The 20,473-nt window shown below is 43.5% G+C and overlaps 1 long non-coding RNA gene across 7 annotated transcripts in view; it reads left to right on the forward strand.

Moving 5' to 3' along the window:
* The first annotated feature begins 309 nt into the window (after positions 1-309).
* Positions 310-20,473, forward strand: part of LOC148007009 (uncharacterized) — a 28,202-nt gene continuing 8,038 nt past the window's right edge. For 5 of the 7 annotated variants that reach the window (XR_015645988.1, XR_015645993.1, XR_015645992.1 and 2 more), the window contains exons 1-2: positions 310-390; positions 3,481-3,585. This is a non-coding gene — a long non-coding RNA (uncharacterized LOC148007009). The remainder of the gene's footprint in view (positions 391-3,480; positions 3,586-20,473) is intronic. The other 2 variants (XR_015645989.1, XR_015645985.1) reach the window with 2 other exon arrangements.

A 20,473-nucleotide genomic window follows, 5' to 3' on the forward strand; every position in this document is an offset into this window, starting at 1 on the left:
AAGGTATGCTCGCAAGATGGTAGAGGGGAATGGGAAGGGCCTGCTCTCTGGGAAGTCTGAGGCAGGATCTCGAGTGGGCTGGGAAAGAGATGCCTCCAGGTGAGATGGGTATTCAATGCCACAGTAAATTGATTTGTATTTTACAAGCACTGTGGGGACCTTGTATTTCTTGAGAGGACAGGAGCAAAATGAACCTGTGGGTTCAATGAACCGGTTCAATGAACCGGTAAGCTAGACTGGAAAATTCCTGTGGGTAGGCATAGTGCGCATGGGCATGAGTGGCCAATGAACGATACTAGCCCTCCCTCTCTAGGATTTAGCCACGCCCTTCATTCGTTACTGTGAGGATTTTCAGAACAGAGGTTGTGGCAGTTTCAGCATCAAATACCTGTGAGTATGAAGGGAGCCCAGGGAATTTGAAACCGCCCCTATCTGCTCTCAGGAATGTGGGAAAAATAAGAGAATTGGGATTGGCTTGGTAGCACTCTTTCGTGAGTCTTATCTTGAGTTCCCTTGGGATGGAGCCCAATTAGGTCTGCTTCTTTTCGGAATCTTAGGGAAGTTGACCTGTTTACTCCTCACTGTCTTTATGGCTCCTTTCTCCAATTGCCACTTGGGTCCTCTTTGACCTCTCATTTGCTGCATTAGCACCTCAAGGTCTCCTGACTTGGTACCTCCCTCAGCTATGCTGAACATCCACAGACTACATACTGAGCAGGATTTGGGAGTACAGCTACTAACACCAAAAATTATGTAACCCTACGCGTTCCCTTCTTAGAGCACACAGTAGAAAAAATAGACCGATAAAGTGAACAAAAATATAAACACTATGCCTGATAATGGCTGCCAAGCAGAGAGTCTGAACATTACATGATCTAAACTCAGCCCCACCCTAAAGTTAGAGTCCTTGTCTGGGCTGCAGGGACAGAAAGCTCCTGTTCAACAGAGGAGACTGAGGGCTTAGAAGACAGAGGTCTCTGTGGAAAGTGATATGTGACCAGCCAGGGCTTGTGGTATACTGGAAAGAAGGTAGAGACTGAGGGAATGGGAGCTCAAGCCCCACCATCCTAGCCAACATATAAAGACTATGCTGTGACCTTAACCAGAGAGAAGACGATCTGTTCTGCCTCTTAAAGGTGAGTTTGTAGCAGGTTTTCTTCCTGACCAGAGACGTGAGATGACTGCATGAGAGCTCCTTATAAGAGAAGGCTTGACTTCCCAGTAGAAGACAAGGAACTCTGTGGGCATGCTCCAAGGGAAAGTGGTGAGAACCACAATCAGCATTTTTGATCTTTGCAAATTTGCCTAAGTGGACATTGAAAGAAGAAACCTTTGTTCCAGCAACAAGTGTTAAGTTTCCTGGGGACCGCACAGCTCTGTTTTGTTTCAAGGCCCAACTTAGCTATCCAGAAGCTTCACCCTGGGACTGTACCTTAGCACCCAACTCAGGACCACTTTATCTCACCTTGAGAAATAAATCTTAAGATCTAATGCTTAGTCCCATCTACCCCAAGATAGAACTGAGCTTACAGCAGTGAATTTCAGGCTCCAGGACACACCAAGAACGCACACTGTAATATTTTTGGGCTGCCTGCAGAACTGAGCAGAGGTTTCTGTGGGCTTGAGATTGGAAGTCTTGGGTCCAAGAATTGGCTCCAGTTCTCCTCAGTTTGTAGGTAGCTGATTCCTTTAGGTGTTCTGTGGTTTCTCCCTGCACCCTGTAAGTGTCTGTTGCTCTATGGTTCCCTTCATAAGACCCCAAAGACATTACAACAGAGCCCACCTTTCAGGCTTCCTTGAATCGATGACCTTGAAGGCACTGTCTTTAAGTGTCACCTGCTCAGTGTCAGGGACTTCATCCTTCACCATATGAATTGGGGTATATCTTATCCAACCTAAGGCACTCAAGAGAGACTCATATGGTCAGGGCAAACCTGACAGAAATTTCTCACAGAGCCCCATTCTAATTGGACCAGACTTTGTAAATGTGTCCCAGGTCTTTTTGGCACTGCTATCCAGCATTGTTCTCATGGTCTAACTTTGTCATTTATGGGGAGAAACTGCACAAAAGGCATCACATGAGAAAGGAAGAACAAGGCAGTCAACTTGTAGATGGAATCCTATTATAAATGGCAGAGACCCTAAGGAATCTGCTAAAGTTTAGCATTGAACAATTAGTTATACCAGAACAATGAATATGAGCTCTGTCAACAGAAATAAAGCATTTCTATATCCTAGCAGTAAACAAAACAATAGTTGGGAAAAATTCTATGTCGTACACCATCTTTAATAAAAATCAAAAATATTTTCAAATTACTTTGAGGAAGCACATACTAAACTTTTAACTATAGCTTCTATTATTGTTTGAAATCTAGGAAGTAAGTAAATTTCATCAAAATATTACAGAAATTTTCATACTCAACAGAATACATTTAGAAATTAACAGTGTATAACTCAGAGGTTTTCAAACTCATATCGTGGGTTCTCTTTACCAATCAGAGTTTAGAAGTGCAGATAATGCTGTCTCCAGGTAGTCACACATACTCTGTGAGAAGATTTAGAGAGTTAATTCTCTAACAGGAGGGTCCGCATCCCAATCTGGAGACAGAATTCCCTTCAAGAGGGTCTAAATCACCTGCAGATATGAGTAGCCCCCTCAGAGGAAGGACTGAAGCTCCTGCAGGCGAGAATGACAAAAATGAGAGGATCCATAGGAGGAGGGACTTAATTTCTTCTCTGATGAGACTGCAGCACCAGCAGGAATTTGACTCTGTAGTCTGAGAGATTATTTTCATCATGATGTTCTGAGTTCCCTGAATCCACAGCTGGAATACTGAGCCACCATCAAGAACACTGAACCTGGACCAGTTGTCTTAAGGGCATTAAATACGAATTTCACTTCTTTGGCTTATAAAACCCCACCATGCTCTAGCTTCCTTCCAACATCCACCCTTCATTCCCCACCATCTCAGCTTCTCAATAAATCCTTCCTCTCCTTGATTTTCCAAACCACGTATGTCTTATGATCACCTACACACACACGCACACACACACACACACACACACACACACACACACACACACACACACACACCTGGCTTTGAAGGGATCAGATTTTGATTTTTAAGGCTGAACTGTTTCTATGGCTTTCTCTGGAAACTCTGCTTCCCAGGTACTTTCCATGGTACCTTCCTGACCAAAGGTTAAAGAGTCCAGAGTGTAAAGCTTGCATCCCTGGTAGTCCTCAGGTCTGGAGCTGATGGGCTCAGAGCCATGGGGTGTGTGTGGGTAGCCGGCCAGGCCTTGCTGAGGCTGACTTGTCTTGTCTCTGCAGTATGTGAAGGAGTCTTCACAACCTGACAGTTGACTTTCTCCTTGCTGAGGCTGTTTCTACCATTTCTTGCACTCTGTCCATTCATGGTGTTTCAAAGTGGGCAGGTAAGTGCTGTGTTGATGCATTTTTTGGATCCTTGGTTGCAGGTTAAAGAAGAAAAGATAGTTGAACTAGAAACAGAAAATGCTGTTCTGTCCCTGAGATTGGCAGAGATAACGAAGTAATGTTTTGCTCTGACCAATGAGCCACAGGTGAGTGTTTGCTTTGCGTAGGCTACTGTGGTTGCAAAAAGGTGGAAAGGACTGCGGCTTTCCTTAGATGGTTGGTTTCTTCCACTGAGGTGCACACTTAGTGTGTCATCCAGAAGTGGAACAGAGATTAATCCTAAATTTTTCATCCCCGTGCTCAGAAGTATTTAAGGAATAATTCATTAATGATACGTCCAACAGTTGGTGGTTCTTGAGAGTGGGGTTGTACAATTTGTGCATCATGAATTCATTCATATAAGTTTTAATAAATCTATAGATATAGTAGTCACCTTCAACACCCAATGACTTGGTCTAAATAAGTGCAAACCCAGGTGTTCAGAAATGGTGTCTCAGACACCCCCACAGCATGCCACACTCCAGGATAGGGATGCTGCACAGTTCAGATGCAGACATTTCCAGTGTGGCTGGTTGTTCAGTATGCCCTTCGTCTTCTCACGGGCTCTTCTTGGGTGGCAGAACCTGCAGTGACACTCCTTTGAGTTATTTTCTTTCGATTTTTCTTTTGAAGTTTAGTGATCTTTTTTCAGGTCCCTAATCTTGGATGAATTGGATCCCCTGCAGACACATAGTCTTGTCTTAAACTGGTACGACTGTGTGTGTGTCTCTCTGTGTGTGTGTGTGTGTGTGTGTGTGTGTGTGTATGTGTCTGTGTGTTTTTCTGTGTGTGTTTCTCTCTCTCTCTCTCTCTCTCTCTCTCTCTCTGAGTGTGTGTGTGTGTGTGTGTGTGTGTGTGTGTGTGTGTTTAGAACCACAGATTTCATGATCCTACCCCATAGCTGATCCACTCAGAATACATGGAAGAGGTAGGAGCATGAAATAAAAATAAAGAAAAACCAGGGTGGAAGGCAGGGCCTTGGGAGCAGAGCATGAGAGGAGGAAGAATGCAGAGTGCATGGAAGCAGAGTGTGAAAGTACAGCAGCAGGCATGAAGGCCTTGCAAGTGCTTAGGGTGTGGGGATCAGGTGTGTTAGGAGCTCAGGGAGAAGTTGAATGTGATGAGCTTTCAGGTTTAACTACTGTCTGATCTCTGCAGTGCCATCCCTAGAAAAGTGACCCTTGCTGTTGATGATGTAAGCAGTCCCTAGTGCCTTAGTCACATCACAGACACATTGACTGTCAGAACCCAGTGTGCTGGCCCCTACACTGGGAAGCCCTCAGGGGTGTAAGGAGCATGCACTGGTTTTCTTTGTGCCATACTCACCCTGAGTGAGGAAATGTTTCTGCACTTCTGCTGTTACCAGAGATAATAAACATGGGTGACATTCCTGATAGCCTGTCTGTATGACGATTTTGCTTCAGCAGTGTTAGCTCTCTGGCTTAAAAGATCCAATCTAACAAGTGATAAGATTTCACCCAGTAGGGAAATATGAAAGCAGTTAACTGAAATACATACTTGGCAATTCTGAATTTGAAACAGGCCTCAACCTGACTCTGTTCCTCCTTACCCTCCTCAGATACCTTAGTTTTGTCTACATGCATTCCTGGTGGCAGCTTTGAGGACCCAATTCTGACTTGTGACTGGACATGGGTCATGTTCATGGGCTGGGGAAGTACCAGATGACCATTCTGTGGCCCCTGTATCCATGTAGTTAATGGAGTTCCACAGACCATGACAATAACTCAGGATACAGAACCCATTGCAACAGATGCTCAGCTGAAAACATGGAACTCAAGACTATAAAGACAGCTGACATGCAACATGATGCTAATCTTTCTAAGCTCCTCAATGTTTCACCAAATACCTATAAAGATCGAGTACCCTAGCACACACTGAGAAGTGCGGAGAGAAAGAATTCCATGCCTATGGTCCTCTGCTTATGAGAAATAGATTTCAGGACAGTAAATAGTTTTTGAGGGTAAGTTTCTCTTTTATAAACACCAGTCTCTCTCTCTTATATACTAGTTTAAAATTATTTATTTTTATTTCATTTGCATTGGTGTTTTACCTGCATGTGCATCTGTGAGTGGCTGTCAGATATCCTAGGAAGTGTGTTGTGTTGGGCAATTCCATTTAAAACAGTCAGAACAAAGAGGAAATGCAACATGAACAGTAGCAATCAGGTCCCTCTCCTTAGGTCCCTGTGGATGTAGCTGCTCTTGGTGCCTACAGCGTCTTCTTTGTGAATGCATGCCATGCTCTGAACTATAGCTGTGATGGCTTGTGTCCTATGGCTACTAGAGTACCAGCATCTCGCCTTGTTTCCAAAATACCTGCATCCACCCCTGTCTCCAGGCAAGCATTCTGAGCAAGAAACAATAGCCACATGTAAAGAATGTGGGATTTGTCAGTACACAAAGAATATAGTTTCCTTATCAAAGCTTCATTAGAAAGAGTGTAGTGTGAAGGAGAGAGATGCCATAGACTAGGACTCCAGTTACACAGTAGTCTCCATGTGGCTTTGTCAGACACAACTAGGAAGGGTGTTGGTGACCTGTGCAGACTTGGAAAAATATTTATCATGCTTCCCTATGATGAAAGCCAAGAAGAAAACTGGGACAGATGAGAGCTGCTTAGCTCAGGCTGACCTCTCTTCAGTGGGAAGACCAGAGTTATGTGTGGCTTCTATCTCTGTGTCTCAGGAGGAAAGTGAGGTCAGGTGTTCTTGTGCCTGCTGTTTTCACTGCTTTTAACAAGAAGGCTTCTTCCTTGAAAATGGTATGCTTGAGGGTAGCAAGGTCTGTCCCTGTCATCATTTGATTATGGATGTCCCCAAAAGGCCTTGTGCTGGAAGCTCATGTAAGAACCATTAGGACTAACCAGCTGTGACTGTGGACTATATATGCCCATAATCCTAGAACTGTGGGACAGTGTGATACCAGCCTATTCTTGTAGCTGACAGTCAGCCTGGCTGAGATGACAGACTTGTGTTTCAGTGAGTGGCTTGACTTGAACTTGTAAGGGAGAGAGTGATGAAAAAAGGACTTAATCTTTTCATTTTGTCTCTTCATGCTCACACAACACACACACACACACAAACACACATACATGAACACACACTCATGACATATACATGCATACAGACACATATGTGCACACACAAATGCACACAGAGGCACACATGTGCACACACACATGCCCACACACATGCACATACTCACAAAAACACACATGGAACACACACACACACATACATGCATTCACACAACTCAGATGCCCACACACACGGGTGCACACACACATTCACATACACATATACCACACCATACACATCATGCCATACCACACAGAGGCACACACACAAATAAACACATGGAAATCACACACACACAAGTGCACATGCACACAAAGACACACATATATAGATACGAACACACACAACCTACATTATACTACACATATCATAAACACACAAGCACACAGACACACACACAGGTGGTGCCTACTGCAAGATGGTTATGTCATGTCTAGAGGGAGCCTGTGTAGCAAAACCTGGTGGCTATGAAAAGATCCAAACTCTTCCCAAACCCCTCTCACTTCTCATCATGCCATGGGATCTTTCTCTCTAGCACACACTCCAACCATGATATCATATGGTACTATGACCAAAGCTGAGCCAGTGAGGTCACCCCAGCTTTCAATAACAAAACTGTCCCAAACAAACCTCTTCATGCATAAGCCAGCTTCAGTCATTTTGTTCTTGCAACAGAAAGTGGACTTGCTCAGGCACCCTTAAACAACACTCATTTCACAGTGTGACTACTGTCATGGGGTTATGTTTTAAGAGTGCTTGTGAGAGGAGGACAAGGCTGCAGCTGTAGAGGTGAACTGAGATGGCTTTAGCTTTGAAAGACCCCCAAACTTGGGGAGACTCTCTCCAGTCACAGGTTGAGGTGCCCCCAAGAAACGCGAGTAGCCGGTCTTGATGTAACAGCAAGAGGTAGCGTTTATTAACGAGATCCCGGACTGACACCTATCTCACACAGGAGACAGAGGAATCGGCCCCGAGCCTCTTCAGGCAGGGGTTTATATAGGAGAAGCCAGGGGGTTTTGCGTGGTTATCAGCAAGGGAAATGGGTACAAGGTCTCATCTGCAAGCAGTACGTGCGGGCTGGGGTGTTCTCAATATAGGAGAATGTCTTTATCTGTAGAGCAGGGAGTCATCCGTCCGGATGGCCCCCTTCCTGGAACAATCCCTCGACCTTGTTTATAGGCTTGGCCGGGCACATCTCAGGCCAGCTCTGTCCTGCCCCCTTATCTGCTGTTCTTTTGCAGTTTTTATGAAGTTTTTATTTTAACTCTTCAGCTTCAGTTTAGTATATTCCAGAAGAGAGAAGTTGGTTTGTGCAGGAATATCTTCAGATTGGAGAGGCTCAGCGTTTGATGCTGGGAAATGGTAGTAATAACTCTATCACTTATCAGTTGTTGTACATGTCAGAAAGTCTGCAGAAATAGTTATTTTGGTCACGTTTTGAATATATTTGGCTGTAATTTAATGTAGACATCACAAAATGAATTTAGAAAGCTGCTGACTGCTAATATTGGTAGTTATGGATTTAACTTCAAGTGTCAGGACACATGTTTTGGTATAGCCACTCTCCCATGTCATAAGATTTAGAATACCTGCTCTCTCTGGTCATGAAGGTTAGTTAATAGCTCCTCTTCAAGGTCATAAGAGCAAAGCTGGCCATTGTCTCATGTCACAAAAGTCAGTGTGTCCAACAGGGTATCATGAATCTGTTTGATGTCTCTGAAGGATTTATTTTCTTTTAGAGTTAGGTATTTTATTTTGTGTATATGCATGGTCCACATATATGTGGGTATGTGCACTGTATGTATTAGGCAGTGTCCCCAAAGTCATAAGAGGGTCAGATACCTGAGACCAGGAGTTGCAGATGGCTGTGAGCTGCCTATGGGTCCTGCAATACACGTGCAGGTCCTCTGCAAGGGCAGCCAGTGCTCTCAAACCCTGAACCATCTCTCTAGTTTCTGCTCTGTAGGTTTTCTCGTGTCCTGTTGATTACTGTCTGCTCCACTAGCCTGTTCCACAGGAATCAGTCTTATGATTGTGTAGCATCACAACACGAAAAACAGTTTAATCTCTGACTGGATGCCCTGACAGATTTTTAGAAAGAATACAAATTGACAGTACTTGTTTTTGAATATTAACAGTACCTCTGGAACTAAACTCAGATCGTCAGTAAGTTCCTTTCACCTCTGATCCATCTCACCAACGAACACAGTATATTCTATTCTGTTCTTAGTGCACCATGTATTGCCTCAAGAAGCAGCATTGTTAAGACAAGCAAAAGAAGACTTATAAAATCTTCAGAATTTGAGATTTAAAGTCACCCATAACTGGTGCTACACATCATTAATGGCACCACTTGGGAGAGAGAGGCTCTCTAAACTGTCTAAACTACTCTGGTCTACATGTTAAATATTAAGATAGCCACATTTTGTGGTGTGACCCTGCCTGAAAATAACCAACAAAAACCCAAACACACACACAGACCTCTACACAGGCACACACAGACACAAACACAGACACAGACAGACTGACAGACACACACACACACACACACACACACACACACACACACACACACACACACACACAGAGCAATGTCCAGTTGCTACCTTTCTCATTCCTCAAGTGGGCTTTCAGTGTAACTATTTTAATCTCACCTACCTCAGTCCTTCCAGTCTGTAGGCTTCTGTTAAACCCTCAGGAATTGGCAACTGACATCAGGCCGGTTTCTGCTTGCTGGTGGGGAAATTGGGTGTTGTTGTTTTGTTATTCTGTACTCCCTTAGCCAACCACCCCAGGCCCTGAGAAGTTTCCATTTACCTCCTTCAGAGGACTCCTTCAGAGTTTTTAAGTCATACTTAACAAAGTAAGAAACCATTTGTTTTGATTGCAGCATTTAGGGTTGTGTTGAATAGGTACCAGCAGAATGTATGCTGTTTATAAGTAGGTCTGTGGGTTAGGACTAGGTGTAATTTTATCTGCTGAGTGAGTGAGTGTTTGCTCAATGTCCTTGCCCCTTTTGGCTTCTGTGGTATTTTTATTCCTGAAGACTAAAGGGTTTGAGTTTGCGTGGGATCCTTCTGTGATTTCCGTGTCCAGCACCTCTGGACTTATCCTATAAGTATTACCAGATTAAAAGGGCTGTTGATTTTCCATGGAGATGCTTGTTTACATTTTTACTTAATCCACAACTTATGTGAAAGAGGAGGGAGAGCAGCTTGCTGGCTCTGCAGCAACACACATTGACCCAGAGTGAAGGTTCTCTCTGTTACTGATTCGAATTCCTGAATCACCATGACATTTTGAATGAGCTATCCTCCACTGTCTCGGGCATTTGAGTACTCCTTTCCCAGTTGGTGAATCTGTTTGGGAAGATTCAGGAGGTGTGCCCTTGCTGGAGAAAGAATGTCATCTGGGCTGGACTTGAGGTTACTGTGATTTTCGTGACTCCCAGTGCACCTTCTGCTTTGTACTTGTGATTCTAGATGTGAGCCCTCAGTTTCCTGCTCCTTCCACCATGCCTTGTTTTTTTGGTTTTTGTTTGTTTGTTTGTTTGTTTTTTATTAACTTGAGTATTTCTTATTTACATTTTGAGTGTTATTCCCTTTCCCGGTTTCCGGGCAAACATCCCCCTAATCCCCCCCTTCTTTATGGGTGTTCCCCTCCCCCTCCCCCCCATTGCCGCCCTCCCCCCAACAATCACGTTCACTGGGGGTTCAGTCTTGGCAGGAGCAAGGGCTTCCCCTACTACTGGTGCTCTTACTAGGATATTCATTGCTACCTATGAGGTCAGAGTCCAGGGTCAGTCCATGTATAGTATTTAGGTAGTGGCTTAGTCCCTGGAAGCTCTGGTTGGTTGGCATTGTTGTTCATATGGATCTCGAACCCCTTCGAGCTCTTCCAGTTCTTTCTCTGATCCCTTCAACGGGGGTCCTATTCTCAGTTCAATGGTTTGCTGCTGGCTTTCGCCTCTGTATTTGCTGTATTCTGGCTGTGTCTCTCAGGAGCGATCTACATCCGGCTCCTGTCTGCCTGCACTTCTTTGCTTCATCCATCTTGTCTAATTGGGTGGCTGTATATGTATGGGCCACATGTGGGGCAAACTCTGAATGGGTGTTCCTTCAGTCTCTGTTTTAATCTTTGCCTCTCTCTTCCCTGCCAAGGGTATTCTTGTTCCCCTTTTAAAGAAGGAGTGAAGCATTCACATTTTCATCATCCATCTTGGGTTTCATTTGTTCTAGGTATCTGGGGTAATTCAAGCATTTGGGCTAATAGCCACTTACCAATGAGTGCATACCATGTATGTCTTTCTGTGATTGGGTTAGCTCACTCAGGATGATATTTTCCAGTTCCAACCATTTGCCTGCAAATTTCATAAAGTCATCTTTTTTGATAGCTGAGTAATATTCCATTGTGTAGATGTACCACATTTTCTGTATCCATTCCTCTGTTGAAGGGCATCTGGGTTCTTTCCACCTTCTGGCTATTATAAATAAGGCTGCGATGAACATAGTGGAGCACGTGTCTTTTTTATATGTTGGGGCATCTTTTGGATATATGCCCAAGAGAGGAATAGCTAGATCATCAGGCAGTTCAATGTCCAATTTTCTGAGGAACCTCCAGACTGATTTCCAGAATGGTTGTACCAGTCTGCAACCCCACCAACAATGGAGGAGTGTTCCTCTTTCTCTGCATCCTTGCCAGCATTTGCTGTCACCTGAGTTTTTGATCTTAGCCATTCTCACTGGTGTGAGGTGAAATCTCAGGGTTGTTTTGATTTGCATTTCCCTTATGACTAAAGATGTTGAACATTTCTTTAGGTGTTTCTCAGCCATTCGGCATTCCTCAGCTGTGAATTCTTTGTTTAGCTCTGAACCCCATTTTTTAATAGGGTTATTTGTTTCCCTGCGGTCTAACTTCTTGAGTTCTTTGTATATTTTGGATATAAGGCCTCTATCTGTTGTAGGATTGGTAAAGATCTTTTCCCAATCTGTTGGTTGCCGTTTTGTCCTAACCACAGTGTCCTTTGCCTTACAGAAGCTTTGCAGTTTTATGAGATCCCATTTGTCGATTCTTGATCTTAGAGCATAAGCCATTGGTGTTTTGTTCAGGAAATTTTTTCCAGTGCCCATGTGTTCCAGATGCTTCCCTAGTTTTTCTTCTATTAGTTTGAGTGTGTCTGGTTTGATGTGGAGGTCCTTTATCCACTTGGACTTAAGCTTTGTACAGGGTGATAAGCATGGATCGATCTCCATTCTTCTACATGTTGACCTCCAATTGAACCACCACCATTTGCTGAAAATGCTATCTTTGTTCCATTGGATGGTTTTGGCTCCTTTGTCAAAAATCAAGTGACCATAGGTGTGTGGGTTCATTTCTGGGTCTTCAATTCTATTCCATTGGTCTATCTGTCTGTCTCTGTACCAATACCATGCAGTTTTTTTCACTATTGCTCTGTAATACTGCTTGAGTTCAGGGATAGTGATTCCCCCTGAAGTCCTTTTATTGTTGAGGATACTTTAGCCATCCTGGGTTTTTTGTTATTCCAGATGAACTTGCAAATTGTTCTGTCTAACTCTTTGAAGAATTGGATTGCTGTTTTGATGGGGATTGCATTGAATCTGTAGATGCTTTGGTAAAATGGCCATTTTTACTATATTAATCCTGCCAATCCATGAGCATGGGAGATCTTTCCATCTTCTGAGGTCTTCTTCAATTTCTTTCTTCAGTGTCTTGAAGTTCTTATTGTACAAATCTTTTACTTGCTTTGTTAAAGTCACACCGAGGTACTTTATATTATTTGGGTCTATTATGAAGGGTGTCGTTTCCCTAATTTCTTTCTCGGCTTGTTTCTCTTTTGTGTAGAAGAAGGCTACTGATTTATTTGAGTTAATTTTATATCCAGCCACTTTGCTGAAGTTGTTTATCAGCTTTAGTAGTTCTCTGGTGGAACTATTGGGATCACTTAAATATACTATCATATCATCTGCAAATAGTGATATTTTGACTTCTTCTTTTCCGATCTGTATCCCCTTGACCTCCTTTTGTTGTCTGATTTCTCTGGCCAGAACTTCAAGAACTATATTGAATAAGTAGGGAGACAGTGGGCAGCCTTGTCTAGTCACTGATTTTAGTGGAATTGCTTCAAGTTTCTCTTCATTTAGTATAATGTTAGCAACTGGTTTGCTGTATATGGCTTTTACTATGTTTAGGTATGGGCCTTGAATTCCTATTCTTTCCAGGACTTTTATCATGAAGGGGTGTTGTATTTTGTCAAATGCTTTCTCAGCATCTAATGAAATGATCATGTGGTTTTGTTCTTTCAGTTTGTTTATATAATGGATCACGTTGATGGTTCTCCATATATTAAACCATCCCTGCATGCCTGGGATGAAGCCTACTTGATCATGATGGATGATTGTTTTGATGTGCTCTTGGATTCGGTTTGCCAGAATTTTATTGAGTATTTTTGTGTCGATATTCATAAGGGAAATTGGTCTGAAGTTCTCTTTCTTTGTTGGGTCTTTGTGTGGTTTAGGTATAAGAGTAATTGTGGCTTCATAGAAGGAATTCAGTAGTGCTCCATCTGTTTCAATTTTGTGGAATAGTTTGGATAATATTGCTATGAGGTCTTCTATGAAGGTCTGATAGAATTCTGCACTAAACCTGTCTGGACATGGGCTCTTTTTGGTTGGGAGACCTTTAATGACTGCTTCTATTTCCTTAGGAGTTATGGGATTGGTTAACTGGTTTATCTGTTCCTGATTTAACTTCGGTACCTGGTATCTGTCTAGGAAATTGTCCATTTCCTGCAGATTTTCAAGTTTTGTTGAATATAGGCTTTTATAGTAAGATCTGATGATTTTTTGAATTTCCTCTGAATCTGTAGTTATGTCTCCCTTTTCATTTCTGATTTTGTTAATTTGGACACACTCTGTGTGTCCTCTCGTTAGTCTGGTTAAGGGTTTATCTATCTTGTTGATTTTCTCAAAGAACCAACTTTTGGTTCTGTTGTTTCTTTCTATGGTCCTTTTTGTTTCTACTTGGTTGATTTCAGCTCTGAGTTTGATTATTTCCTGCCTTCTACTCCTCCTGGGTGTATTTGTTTCTTTTGGCTGTAGAGCGTTTAGGTGTGCTGTCAAGCTGCTGACATATGCTCTTTACTGTTTCTTTCTGCAGGCACTCAGTGCTATGAGTTTTCCTCTTAGCACAGCTTACATTGTGTCCCATAAGTTTGGGTATGTTGTACCTTCATCTTCATTAAATTCTAAAAAGTTTTTAATTTCTTTCTTTATTTCTTCCTTGACCAGATTATCATTGAGTAGAGCATTGTTCAATTTCCACGTATATGTGGGCATTCTTCCCTTATTGTTATTGAAGACCAGTTTTAGGCCGTGGTGGTCTGATAGCATGCATGGGATTATCTCTATCTTTCTGTACATGTTGAGGACCGTGTTTTGACCAATTATATGGTCAGTTTTGGAGAAAGTACCATGAGGAGCTGAGAAGAAGATATATCCTTTTGCTTTAGGATAGAATGTTCTATAAATATCTGTTAAGTCCATTTGGCTCATGACTTCTCTTAGTCTGTCTACGTCTCTGTTTAATTTCTGTTTCCATGATCTGTCCATTGATGAGAGTGGGGTGTTGAAATCTCCTACTATTATTGGGTGAGGTGCAATGTGTGTTTTGAGCTTTAGTGAGGTTTCTTTTACGTATGTAGGTGCCCTTGTATTTGGGGCATAGATATTTGGGATTGAGAGTTCATCTTGGTGGATTTTTCCTTTGATGAATATGAAGTGTCCTTCCTTATCTTTTTTGATGACTTTTAGTTGAAAATTGATTTTATTTGATATTAGAATGGCTACTCCAGCTTGCTTCTTCCGACCATTTGCTTGGAAATTTGTTTTCCAGCCTTTCACTCTGAGGTAGTGTCTGTCTTTGTCTCTGAGGTGTGTTTCCTGTAGGCAGCAGAATGCAGGGTCCTCATTGCGTATCCAGTTTGTTAATCTATGTCTTTTTATTGGGGAGTTGAGGCCATTGATGTTGCGAGATATTAAGGAATAGTGATTATTGCTTCCTGTAATATTCATATTTGGATATGAGGTTATGTTTGTGTGCTTTTCTTCTCTTTGTTTTGTTGCCAAGACGATTAGTTTCTTGCTTCTTCTAGGGTATAGCTTGCCTCCTTATGTTGGGCTTTACCATTCATTATCCTTTGTAGTGCTGGATTTGTAGAAAGATATTGTGTAAATTTGGTTTTGTCATGGAATATCTTGGTTTCTCCATCTATGTTAATTGAGAGTTTTGCAGGATACAGTAACCTGGGCTGGCATTTGTGTTCTCTTAGGGTCTGTATGACATCTGTCCAGGATCTTCTGGCTTTCATAGTTTCCGGCGAAAAGTCTGGTGTGATTCTGATAGGTCTGCCTTTATATGTCCACCATGCCTTGTAGTCATGGAACTTAACCTCTGGTAACAAGTGGTCTCTGTAATAGGATCACTAACTCCCTACTTCTTTTATAGTTTGCTGTGCTCATGGCATTTCTGTCACAGAAATACAAATGTAACTAATGCAGATGGTGATGTAATGGAGTGGACTCTTGCTGTGTGACACCTGATCCTGCCAGGTTGTGCTTGTTTGGTTCTTGTTTAGGGGAATATGGAAAACTTTGGAACTTTGACCTAGAAGTTGTTGAATGGTCTAAGAAGAGCTTAATGGTCTATACTGGCAGGAGCTTGGAATGCTCAGGAGTGCCAAGAACTATTCAGACTGGGGAAGCCCAGAACAAGGGGATTCGGAAGGGAACAATGTTTACGACTGGCTAATGATATTTCCTGTGATGCTCTTACAGAAATATGGGTTCCTTCTTCCCACACCCTAACACCTTACCTGAGGCTAAATTTAAAAGTAATAAACAAAATTATTTGGTGCAGATTTGAAGAGAGCCTTGTATAACCACTGTCATGTTGTTCTTAGCAATTACTCTTAACAGGTCTATAATGAATCAAAGCAAAGGAGGCAAAAAAGAAATAAAAAATTATAGTTTGGAGTGAAAGGGACACTGGGAAGATTAATATTATAATGAATGCCCATGCCAGAAGAGAGCCTGAAATTTCTTAGAAGAATAGCACCTTAATAAGAGGCCATCTCTCCTCAAGGAACGACATCACTAAACTAAGCTTCTATTCTGTAATCAGGAGTAACTGATTTAGGGTTTTACTGCTGTGAACAGACACCATGAACAGAGGTACTCTTAAAGAACACATTTGTGTCTGGCTTACAGATTCAGTGGTTTACTTTACTGTCATCAAGGTGGGAGCATGGCAGCATCTAGGCAGACATGGTGCAGGAGGACCTGAGAGTTCTACATCTTCATCTGAAGGCCTCTAGGAGAAAACTGATTTCCAGGCAGCTCAGACAAGAAACGTAAAGGTCACAGCCACAGTGACACATGTATTTCATCAAGGCCACACTTAGTCCACACCTCCAAATAGTCCCACTCCCTGGCCTTACTGTTTTCAAATCGCCACAGGAACATTAGACATTTTCAGTTCCTGGAATCACCTTTGATCAGAAGCTGTGGCTGCTGTGGTTCATGGGGCCCAGGTCTTTCCAGAATCAGGCATCTTCTCATGTATTCTCATTGGTCACTGGAAGTAAAGAAGCTCAGCAAAGGACTGCTGTGTGGGCTGAGACAGCTGAGAAAGTCTGCTTGGGAAGGTGTGTCAATTTTTGTCTCTACATAGAGACAGGATAGGGGTTACCTGACCTTCCCTGGCCAGTTTCCATTTGGGACCCCTGGACTGTAATCATTGTCTGGTAGGCAAGTGTCATTTGGCATTCAATGTCATGTTGTGCCTATTGTGTACCCAAATTTGATACAAGACTTGAGAATGTAGGCTTGAAAGGTATCCAGTTCCTAATCTGGGGAGGAGAAGAGCAGGCCTGAGAGGAACAGGCTTCATGTGCAGAGGGAGGTCCATCTGTACATGGGTGAGAGAAATTCAGAGAATGTTAATCAAATCTGGCAATCTGGGGGAGGGTGCAAACAATCAATGACAGTAAAGTCAGCTTCAAACTTGGGAGAAGGTTTGTTGCCACTGTTTGCACACCATGCTTCAGAGATGGTGACTCACAGAGAAGCTCTGTCTTGAGTTCATGGCACTGAGCATGTGAGCTGAGCACTTGACATCTCAAGTTCTATATGTTGTCAGGGGCCTTACACAAAGGCCCTTATCTACCTGCCAGCATGTTGCTTTACTAGTAGTAGTCACATGAATTTAAATTTCCTACTTGTTTGTGTTCTTAAAAGCTCACCGATTAGTTTTAGCTGAGTCTCCTAGGAGACTTTGCTCTCACATGCTGTAAGTTTTAAAGATATGGTGATTAATATGAATAACTTTTCATAGGTCAATGCAGGGCCCACAGTGACCTCACCTTGCTATCTTGAGCTGTTAACTCCTGGGCAAAGTTTCTCAAGAGTCTCTGCCTCAGAAAGAAATGTGGTACTGTGATTTCATAATCTACCTACATTCCTTGTGTCACCCAATATATCAGCTAGAGTGAGGGGATCCTCCCCTGTTCAGGACAATTTAGATACTGCTTCCCCAGCAGGAATGGAAGGGCCACTTCCTGCCTCTGCAGGGGCAGTCCCTGGTGTTCACTGTAATGTTACTCATCACTTGCACCTTGAATCAGTTGTTCCACTGGAGCACGAAGCCTCCACTTTATTCTGGGAGATGACAAGGTGTCTCCAGCTAGGGACAGTGGTCCAAACATGAGTTTAAATGAGGGCAGTGAGGGTGGTGTACACACATTGTGGGTTTCATATTGAGTGCTACTGAAGTTCATGTACTTCCTACTAGATTCATCTGTGAGTGACATGTGATCTTTGTATTAAACTTTACCTTCAGGTTCAAGATTTCATGGTAGACCAAGGCCCTACTTTCTTTTTAAGATATCCTAGGAAGTGGATATAAAAGAGAAAATATAGTTCAGAAAACGGACCTAGGCGTACAGCACTTGCTTACATGTGCAAGTCCCTGTGCTCAACTCCAAGACCACACAATATGCCTTATAGATAGATGATGTAGGCCCTTAAGTTCTTCTGACAGCCCACATGTGGACGAGGTATACACAGGCCATAACCTGTCTTCTCAAGTCTTGCATGATTATAGGGTCATATGAGACCTTTCTGACGACCGTGAAATATAAGGCTACTCCTATGTCCCATATGTCATTCTTTGGACTATTATGAAGTTTGCCTAGGCAGAGTTCAAAGGCAGCAAAGTGTAACCACCATAGTATTGGTTCAGCATTTGCCCTAGTTCAACTTGTGTACTGAAGCCAAAGTGCATAGCTGTGACTTTTCCATTCCTGTCCAACAAAACATCATCTGTTTTCAGGCACATTCACGCCCAGAGAAGGCTGTACTGTGGCTGTACTGGGCCTGTCTGCTATTCACAGGCATACTCAGCCATGCCACCCAGCACATCCCAAGCTCTATTTGGAGTGCTTTGGTACCACAGGAGACTTGTGTTGGTGGACACACTGACAAACGAAGTACCTAGACCCTACCAAGCTCCTGTCCACACTTGACTCATGACCAGAGCCAGCAGTATGAGCAGCTGGGTAAAAATGGAGACATTTGCACTTTCGTCCTTTTTTTTTAATACAACAAAATGTTTAATGAGCAAATTCGTATTAGCAAATATGAAACTGCCACAAGGAGGAGCAGGACTGAGACCACTGGTTGAAGGTCAGGAAGACTAAAACGAACCAACTACTTAAGAAACCAGGGTGGAGAATGATGAGGACCAGAAGCCAGAGGACAGGAACTGTGGCCCTAAAAAAGGAGAGGGTAGGGTACTGAGGGCCAGACAACCAAATTCAAAGTAGTTTTGCCATAAAATACAAATATGCTATGTTCCTAGCATGCTGGCGGGGGGGTACTTTCTTCCTTGGTAGCACTTGTGAACCCCAGGACCAGGTGACAAGCTTGAGGCCAGGCAAGGAAAGAGGATCAGAGTGACCTTACCTGAGCTTGAGGGATAAAAACCTCAGAGAGGGGAGGGACTACCCTTGGCTCAGACTCTTCAGGGACATATGTGATGAGGGGAAGCTAAGGAAAGGCAAGGAGGACACACCCCCTTGGTACCAGGTGGTGTGTGTGTGTGTGTGTGTGTGTGTGTGTGTGTGTGTGTGTGTTTGCACATGCTCATGTGCATGTGTGCCTATATATGCACCTGCATGTGTGCCTGTGTGTGTGTCAGGGGGGCATGTCTTGACACCAGTCCTGCCCCATGCTGGTCATTCACAGTTGGCACAGTCCCCACTTAACACTAGGGTTTTTGTTCCCAAACTTTTTCTAATAGAAGCTAACATACCTCTTGGTCAGGGATAGTTAACGCACTTCATAAGAATGGGGAACACTGATCTTTTGGGATTGAAACCTGAGCTAGCTTGGGGGTCCTCCTCCTCCCATGGTTCCCAGTCTGTTTGTTATCACATTGTCCAGACAATAGAACGCTCAGCTCTGCCTGTGCCCCAGTGTGAGTCATTGCATCAACTGACATCCTGACTGGTTGTCCAAACTCCACGTTCTGGCTGAGCTCAGGACCCACAGGAGAAGGCCTAGATGAGGAGGTTCTGCCCTACCCAGCCAGGTAGACTTGAGCTCCACACTGACGAATGTTAGAAGGGATCCAGATGTGGCTCTCACACAATGCTGGCACAACTACCAAGAATCTGAGCTCAGCAGTGACATTCAAGTCTCCTCTTGCCCAAGTAAATGGACATCAAATACTTCTTTGGACCTTGGGCAGTAAAGGAATCATGAGGGCTCCATGGGTAGATAACGTACCATATACCTTCCCAGAGCCCATGAACTGCACCTGCTTACTGGCCCCTGAACCTGCTTGACTAAGGTGAGGAGAGGAGACCCCAAACAGCCCTATACCACTGCCCCAGGAACACTATCATGCCAGGTGGAGGCAGCCCCCACAGCCTGAGGAATGGGGTAAGGATTCTTTCCCATTGCATCCACTGGTGTTTTGTTTGCAAGGTTTGGGTGGAAGTGAGACATACTGCAAGGGAGGCCTTTGTGTTGCTTACTGTACTTAAAAGCAAGACATGGGAAAAGGACCTACAGAGTTTTGATCTAAGACATCCTGCAGTAGCCAGCTCTGGGTCCTTGGAGCTTAGGCAGGCTTTACAGTCATAGAGCTCCCTCTACTGCCCAAGTTTCACCATGACAACTCTTGCAGCTAAGACAGGAGCCCAAGCTGCTTCAGGGCTAACATAGACACTTGTTTCTCTCAGACACGTTTGCACCTGAGAATCCTAGGAGCTTAGTTTCAGTGAAGGAAGAATAGGGCCCACCACATGCCCTAAGCTAATGACAGAACTGGCTGCCTATCTTCTAAAAGTGGGCAGGCAAAAAGACCTTTATAGTGTGCATCAGGGTTGAGGGCCAAAAACTGCCTTGCCCAGACATGGCCAAAGGCTGCTGGTTCTGGAATGTTACCAAACAACCTTAAAGGCTGGCTGGCACAGACAGGGCTGCTGTATGGCTCTTGCCTACACTACAATATCTGGCAGGGGTGGATCTTTGCCAGGCTAGCACAGAATGAACTTCATGCCATTGAGAGGAGCTAACCAGTGTGCAGTCTCAGGTTTCGCTGGGTGATCTAGTCATGAACTGTCTGTATGACTGAGCAGACAGGCATTGTCCAGGCTGAGGACATACTGGTCACCTCTGTGGTTGTTCTCTTCCTCTTCAACCTGCAGAAAGATACAGCAACATGGTGGTAGTCCTCACCATGACTGTTGGTGCTTTCTATGCTCTTACAATCCCAGGGCTCCAGGTCTACCCAGACTGTTCTAATTCTGGCATAGA

This window comes from Rattus norvegicus, chromosome 1 (genome assembly GCF_021556685.1).
Source record: "Rattus norvegicus strain SHRSP/BbbUtx chromosome 1, alternate assembly SHRSP_T2T, whole genome shotgun sequence".
In the NCBI taxonomy this organism is placed as follows: Eukaryota; Metazoa; Chordata; class Mammalia; order Rodentia; family Muridae; genus Rattus; species Rattus norvegicus.